At 55.1% G+C, this 8,003-nt stretch overlaps 1 pseudogene; it reads right to left on the bottom strand.

Moving 5' to 3' along the window:
* Nucleotides 1-5,043: 5,043 nt before the first annotated feature.
* LOC123082892 (uncharacterized) lies at nucleotides 5,044-6,246 on the bottom strand (annotated as a pseudogene).
* Nucleotides 6,247-8,003: the final 1,757 nt, after the last annotated feature.

The raw sequence follows: 8,003 nt of genomic DNA, 5'->3' as shown, positions 1-8,003 counted from the left end.
CCCCCCCCCCCAAGGCCTAGTCCGAATTGGACTAGGAGGAGGGGCTGCGCCCCCTCCTTCCTTCTCTTCTCTCTTCCCTTGCCTTGACTCCTACTCCTACTACATGGAAGGGGGGAATCCTACTCCCTGTGGGAGTAGGACTCCTCCAGGGCGCGCCATAGCTAGGCCGGCCCTCCCCCCTCCTCCACTCCTTTATATACGTGGCCAGGGGGCACCCCATAGACACCACAATTGATCTGTTTGATCTTTTAGCCATGTGCGGTGCCCCCCTCCACCAGTCCACCTCGATAATACTATAGCGGTGCTTAGGCGAAGCCCTGCGTCGGTAGAACATCAACATCGTCACCACGCCATCGTGCTGATGAAACTCTCCCTCAACACTCGGCTGGATCGGAGTTCGAGGGACGTCATCGGGCTGAACGTGTGCTGAACTCGGAGGTGCCGTGCGTTCGATACTTGATCGGTCGGATCGTGAAGATGTACGACTACATCAACCGCGTTGTGCTAACGCTTCCTCTTTCGGTCTACGAGGGTACGTGGACACTCTCCCCTCTCGTTGCTATGCATCACCATGATCTTGCGTGTGCGTAGGAATTTTTTTTGAAATACTACGTTCCCCAACAAGAACTTGGTATTTTCCCCTTCGTAGATAGCGCGAGAGACTTTAGCACGCTAGCGCCAGTATGTCATTTTCTTGTGGATGGCACCCTTGAGCAAGGAGATGATGATTTTGCGAGTGAGCGACTCTGGCTGAGTTAGGGGTCTAGTTTCTTCAACGAGGTCTAGGGCTGTGATTGCAGATTGGCAGCGAGCCTCGCGAAGGTGGGTGGGGATACGAGAACGTGCCCAAGTCTTAAGACGGGCATGAGATTTTTTAGCGTGGAGACGAGGAAGGTAGTAGCATTGGTTGGCGATGAGGGCTGTGCAGCCCAAATTTGAGCAACAATGTCCTTGCAGGGCCGGGAGTTGGCCCAGGCCGCTTCGAATTTGAAAAAGCTGGATCGAGGGATGGCGGTGGTGACGTGGATGAGGAGTGGAACGTGATCGCGACGTAAAGCGGGATCGAGAGGAAAGGGAAGTGTTAGGGAAAGCATCTGCCCATGCAAGGTTAAAAAGACGCGATCTAGCCATTCTAGGGTGGGGGAGGCACGGTTATTGGACCAAGTGAACCTGCGGTCCAGTAAAGGCAATTCGATAAGTTCTAGGTTATCTAAGGTTTGGTTGAACGCGTTGGCTTCGGCGGGGCGGAAGGCGGTGTTATTTTTTTCAGAGGGGAAACGGATAAGGTTGAAGTCACCGGCGATGAGCCATGGGGTGTCATCTGGTTGTGCGATTGAGGCGAGTTCGTCTAAGAACGCTAACTTGAGAGAGCGCGAGGGGGGAGCATAGATGTTAGTAATGGCAATGTGGTGGGCGCAGGCAGTTGATTGGAGGATTAGTGTGGAGGAGAAGGTTAAGTGGGAGAAGGACACAACTTGGAAGGACGCAAAATTGACGACTGAGATGGTGCCACCCGCGGTTCCGACAGCTGGCAAGGAGAAAACTTGGTCAGCCTAACGTGGAAGGAAGGATTTTGTTTTACTGACGGAGAGAGAGTCGATTTTTGATTCTTGGAAGAGCGTAATGTGCGGTTTTGTTGTGATTAGTTCGGATAGCACGTCAGAGCACTTGTCGTTATCACCAAGTCCTCATACATTCCAAGAGCATATTAGAAAGGCGTTATTACTCATTAAGACCAATCGAGCACCAACAGACAGAAACGGGATACATCTGGCATACAGTCACAAAGGCTACAGGTGAGGCCAAAAGTAGCATTGGAACATGCGACATAGGAAGCGAAAACCAAAAGAACAGCGATCTAACAGCGTCATGCAGAAAAGCTAGGTGAGGCAGAGGTCGCGCCGTAACTCCAGAGTGGCGAAGATAGCTGATCATGGAGCGGCGTCGTCACCAGAGGCAGCATCCTCGGAGCCAAGGATGGCATCAAGCTGCTCGTCGTCGGCGCCGCGGAGCAGAGCAATGGCAGCAAGGTCCTCGGAGGAGGCAGGAGGGGCCTCGGGCTCGTGGAGGCGTGCCTCCTGGATAGCACGGCCAATGGCCGTGTCAACATCCGCGGCGGAGAGGCGAGCAGCCTTGGCCTTGACGGCTTTAGCAAGCATGGGGGAGTAGTTGGCTTGCTTGCCAGCCAGCCACGCACTCCGCTGCAGCTTGTCCTTGGAGACGGACTGATCGCGCTCTGACTTGCGGCGCGCCTTGCGAATGATGCACTCGTGGGTGTCCAGGTCCTGCAGGGGGAGGGCTGAGTCCAAGGGTACATCAGTCAGTGGCAGATAAGCAGAGGGTGAGAGATTAGATTGATTAAGCACGGGAGGGGTAGATTCGTTACCAGCAGCACGGGAGGACTCGCCCGCGGTGAAAGTGAAGGAGGGCGGCGCAGCAGGTGCGTCTGCAGGAGTGGGGCCGGCAGCCAGAGGAGCGGCAGGCAGGTTAGTGCACGGGCTAGGTGGCACCCCGGCTCCCACCTGGGCAACCGGGCGTATGATAGGTGGGGCATGAGTGTCGGAAGGGAGTGCATGCACGACGTCTAGCGAGTCTGAAGCGGCATGCAGGAGCGGTGCATGCATGTCATCTGAGGCGGTCGAATCGTTGTCGGAAATGATGAGAGGCAGGCGCCGGGAACCATGGAGGGTGAGAGGTGAGGCCAGAGCTGACTGGTTTGTGTCGGTTTCATGAGACTCAGAAGGGGCATGGGGGGCGACCGGCCTAGTGCCACCGTAGGTGGGATCGGCGCGCCACCCCACACGTATCACGGAGACTACATGAGCAAGGCGAGTAGGGGAGAGCGGCCGCGGGAAGGCCCGCTAAGAGGGAGGAGCAGAGTCATCGTCAGAGGAGCCATCACTGAACGGGTTGGCACCATCACCATGGTGCCAGCGGGAGACCTCTACAACTTTGGCGATCTTAATCTCGTTTATGGGTGGGATCTGAATGACAATGCTTGGAGGGGTTGGCTTGCCAGATTGGAGAAGGACGAGGGCACGGACCAACGTGTATTCGATACCGTGGAGGCAGAAATCGTCAATGGCGCACACGTCGCCAAGGAAAGTGAGGGCGAAGCGTATGCCATCCTCATGCCATAGCTCATGTGGAAACTCAGAGACTTCGACCTCAGCAAGGTCAGTGTATATGGCAATGGAGCGGTCGACGTGCTCGACCGGCTCAATAGTGATAGAGTTTCCCTCGTACTCGATGGGGCTGTGGCTGAGCACGTCATTGCGTGCAGCTGGTGTGTGAAAGGTGAGGCAGGTGATCCCCCTCCAGGAGCCGCCCATGATAAAGGCAGGGTTGCCGCAAGTGTGCTGGATGGCTTGATGGATGAGGGGAGTGGGGTTGGGGATGGCTGTGCAAAGGTGGACGAAAGCAAAGCGACGCGAGCAGTGAACGAGACAAGGAGGAACTGCGACTAGTGGCATGTCTCCATAGGGAGGCAGCAGCCCGGCCTCATGGGCCGGACGGGGCAGATCCTCTACAGTGTCTGTCTCGGAGACGTGAGACGAGGCTCTGTGTATTGTGAGGCGAGGAAGACATCGGCGAGCCGGTCCCTCAGTTCTTGTGTGTCAAAGGGTGGAGAGTGCGTGTGGTTGAAAGCTGGTGGGAGTGAGGTAGGCGTGGGTGGAGGTGTAGAGGATCATGGTAGGGAGGGAGGTGGCGGAGCTAGAGGGGCGGAGCCGATTGGAGTGCCATGGAGGATGAAAGGTGAGGGGACGCAGAGAGCGGGGAAAGGTTCGGAGAGGATGATGGGGACGTCACTGATCATGAGTGTGTGGGATGCGCGAGCCGCCGTCGACAAGGAGCCGGCGGAGTCCATGCTGCGAGTGCAAAAAGCTAGATTAGGTTGAGAATGGAAAGCGTCGGGAAGGGGAGGGAAGATGGGCCACATGCGCCTGTACCTGCAGTCACGGCTGCGGTGGCCGTTCCTCCAGCAGCGGGCATAGCGGACTGGGTCACGGCAATCTTCAACGAGGTGATCTAGAGCTAGGCAGTTAAAGCAGCGCTGCTTTCTTTGTGTTGGAGGAGAAGTGTGAGAGCATCGATGCGGAGTGGGGAGACGGCGAGGGGTTATATAGGGAGGGGGGAGAGTGTGCGGGTGGCTGTGATCGAGGGGGGAGGAGACAAGGGCATCTTTGTACGAGCTCGTCGGTTTGTGGTTGGACTGCACGGGTGACATATCCGCCGTCAGGGCGGCTGGGCCCATTGCGTGTGACAGGGAGCGAGGGGGCGGCGAGCAGGGGCGTGGTGACCGAGCGGCCGGAGTAGGCTTGGCAGAGGGATTAGGCTTGATCATGAGGTCTAGATGCTGGTCATGGGTAGCGGGAGGGGTCTGTGGCGACGGGCAGGCGTGCGGACTCGTCGGTTCGTCGGTTCCCAAGGCGAGATTCGCTGCAGATACGTTCATCGGGGGCGCGCGTGGGGTGACAGGGGGCGGCGCAGACATGCCCGGATTAGACGCGGGTCGGGCAATCAGCTCGTCCAAAATTGGCACGGACAAAGAGACAGAGAGTAGGTTCTGGGGACTCGCGCCAGCTCGATCCACATGCGCCGAGCCAGGAGCAGCGTACGGATCTTTTGATAGATTTGGTGGGGCAGGGGGCGCCGCACCGCCATCATGATGCATGGGGTGGGCCAGCGGTGCATGCGCGGCAGGGCGAACATGGTGCAAGCGTGCGACCGAGGTGGGCTGCAGTGTCGTGCGGGTCTGGAGATGCCGACGCTCAAAGGGGCCAAGAATGGAGTCTGATCGAGGGGGCAATGTAGGGTAAGCAAACTTAGTGTAATGATGGAAAAAACGACTGCAGTGAGCAATGGCTTGTTCGAGCTGGTCAAAGAGGAAGATCCGAAACCCTTCAAAACCTATGGACCCCAGATTGAGGATTTAAATTTTAATTGATCGGGAGAGGACACCAGACTTGTACACATGATCATGAACTTTGACTGCTAGAAAATCTTGTTTGACCGAAAAGCAGTGGTTTAGGGCAGATTCTACTAATAGTTCATTATATTAGGCCTAACATTAATTGGTAGGAAGGTGACCCAAAACAAATGCGTGTGTTGGGTGTAATTTGCATGTGGTGTAAGCTGGCAGGAGCGGATAACATTAAGCATACGGTAGAAAAAGCTTATACCAGGCCGTTGATGACGCTCCTTAGAGAGAACAATAGTTGTGGACGCAGGTGGCAGCAGAGCAGGATCGACTGCCGTCGGCGAGGAAGACGTAGGCCCAATAGACGACGGCGAGGCCGACCCCGATGGTGAGCATGAAGCACGCCCCGTAGGTGCACGCCAAGGGAAGCGGAGTAGGATGCCCAGCTTGTGAAAGTCACCCATAGAAGCGATGAGCGCGGCAACGCCAGTCGAGGCCACAGTGAAAGAGAAGCAGGAATCTCCGTCGTCCGTGACGTTGAATTGGTGGTGGATGCCGCCGAATAGGCAAGCTAGGATGAGACCCATCGTGGTGGCATCAAGGGTGAAAGGGAACTTTATGACGCGCGCATACATGCGGCATCCATGCGGTTGGTTTGGTGGACGCTGGGAGACGAGCGAGCGACATTGTGCCCATCCTACGCTTTCAAAGTGGAGACCCAGATCCTCTGGAATTTGGAGTAGGTGAGCCAACGGCATGCATGTGGCAATGTGGGGAGGAGAAGGTGGGATCGGAGGTAGGGTTCTCACAAAAGAGAAGGAGTATGCGCAGAAGCAGAGTGTGGATTGTGCGAGGATGATCTCTGCTATACGCGCAGAAGCAACATGGAAGCGATAAACGAGGGGAGAGCATTGGGCAACGAAGAAATCAGCGGCAGCATCGCCAAGGACAGCCTGAAGTAGGGCGGCGACGATAGTGGCATCAAGGAGGCGGTTGGAGTAGTGGAAGATGATGTAGAGCGGCGAGGCGAGGTGGACGGCGAGGGTGGTGATGTCGAGGCGGAGGTAGTATGAGGCATCATCCTCGAACTCCAAGCCCATGGCATTGCCACAGCCCAGGAAGCAGCGGAGTGCAACCTGCCCGGCTTTCACTTAAGGCGGCTCAAAGAATGACGATGGTGGATGAGCTACTGTGGGGAGGAGCTCGTCTAGAGGACTGGTGGCTAGTGTTGGCTCCGGCGAGAAGGTGGCCGGAGGTTTTTTGGTGGCTGGTTGTTGGCCCTCCTCCGGTGAGATGGAGGAGGGGGGAGCGGGAGCGGGAGCCATCGAGAACCTTAATGAAAACTTAGGAAGAAAGAAACTCGAGCTAGCACGACGCGTGCGCACCGACACAGGTTTCCGAATCACGATCATGCTGGAAAACTTTTTCTTCCGCAAGCTCGACAATTTCTTTAGTCAACGCTTGAGAATTTGGATCCTCCTCGTCCACCAGTTTACACATCAACATCATGTCACCATCATCTCCTTGCTGGGCAATGAGCGCCTTCTGCTTCGGTGCTTCCTCGCGGTCAGCCTTGAAGTGACCGACAGCGTATGACGGGGGGGGAGAGAGGTTATGGCAGCAAATGTAATGCACAATACAGAAGAGTTATTATATATTACAAAAACAAACTGGAAATTGACGCCAGTTCAGGCAGGCAGCCAGGCATTGGACCAACAGCTAGCAGGCCATGCAGGCAGGCATGATTATTACATGCATAAAGGCAACATGAGCTTCCTACTCCGCTCCCAATTCCATTGGACCATTATTCATACGCATGCGATATCAATGTAAGAGCAAATCACACCGGCTGTCCTCTTCAGTTAGAGTTAGGTGATGTTGTTTTGTTGTCAAGCTGCTGCTTCCTAAAATACGCCCTCCTCGTCAACAGGTCATCAGTTACACGAAGAGCGCCAAACACCCCACCGATTTGGCTCTGTGCGTTGCATTCCTCGATCGAGGAGTTGTCCGAGCAACAATCTTCGTAACATTTTCTCTTTGTGTCAAATTGCTCAAAGAAGCCCGCATCGTTGGCGGTTTCGAGCGTCGCCAGGAGCGTCTTGATGTGCTTGGATAGTACGGCGAGGTCGTCGAGGCAGTCGGTGACGCACTTGGAGGGTTTCTTGATGGCCTTGGCGAATGCGGCCGCCTCTGCCGCCTTCTTGGCGACGACTTGGACTGACATTGCGATCACGTCCTTCACTTGAGGCGTCCTGACATCCAAGTTGTTTAGTAGCAGATGGGTGCACTCAAATTTGTACGTAGCAGTCGCGCATGTGGCGTTGATGGCTTCAATGCTGGGCCCAGGCTCTTGGTCCGATCGAACAACTGTAGGGGCGACAGCGATGGCGACGGCGATGACGATGGCAAGCAGAGCCGAGGCGGTGTAAGGCAGCAGAGAAATGGCCACGGTAGTCGATGAATGGATGATCTTTCTCTCCCTCTCTATTGTTATATGATGGATATATTTGGTCAGGTGGGTGGGTGTGTGCGCACTTGCAGCGAGAGAGCAGATTAGCTAGCTGGTGTTCCCCTTCTTATATAGGCATACACATACACCAGATACATAGATAGATAGCACCGCATGCATGCTTCCTTGCTTTTGGACGCCTATTTTTAGTAGCTTGGCCAATTTCAGCGCAGGCAGGTGAGAAGGAGCTACCTAATTTAGTTGTGGCCACATAACAATCAAAATAATAGTTGTGGCCATGAATCCATCGACTTGTTCTCCCTACCTAATATAGAATTATAGATAGACGACAAGCTTGCTGGCTAGATTATCTTAATTGTTTTTTTCCTCCAACCCTTGCTATGTGGGCATTTCCTATTTGGCGCTGCAGGCGCCCGTTACACTGCAATTTGCAAACAGGCGCCTGCAGCAGTCCAAACTAGGCCGGCCCATTCTATTTTTTCCTTCTTGATTTTCTTTAGTCAACGCTTGAGAATTTGGATCCTCCTCGTCCACGAGTTTACACATCAACATCATGTCACCATCATCTCCTTGCTGGGCAATGAGCGCCTTCTGCTTCGGTGCTTCCTCGCG

This window comes from Triticum aestivum, chromosome 1B, assembly GCF_018294505.1.
Source record: "Triticum aestivum cultivar Chinese Spring chromosome 1B, IWGSC CS RefSeq v2.1, whole genome shotgun sequence".
NCBI classification, from domain to species: Eukaryota; Viridiplantae; Streptophyta; class Magnoliopsida; order Poales; family Poaceae; genus Triticum; species Triticum aestivum.
Note: the sequence above shows the minus strand (reverse complement) of the source record. Positions and strands in the feature narration are given on the sequence as shown.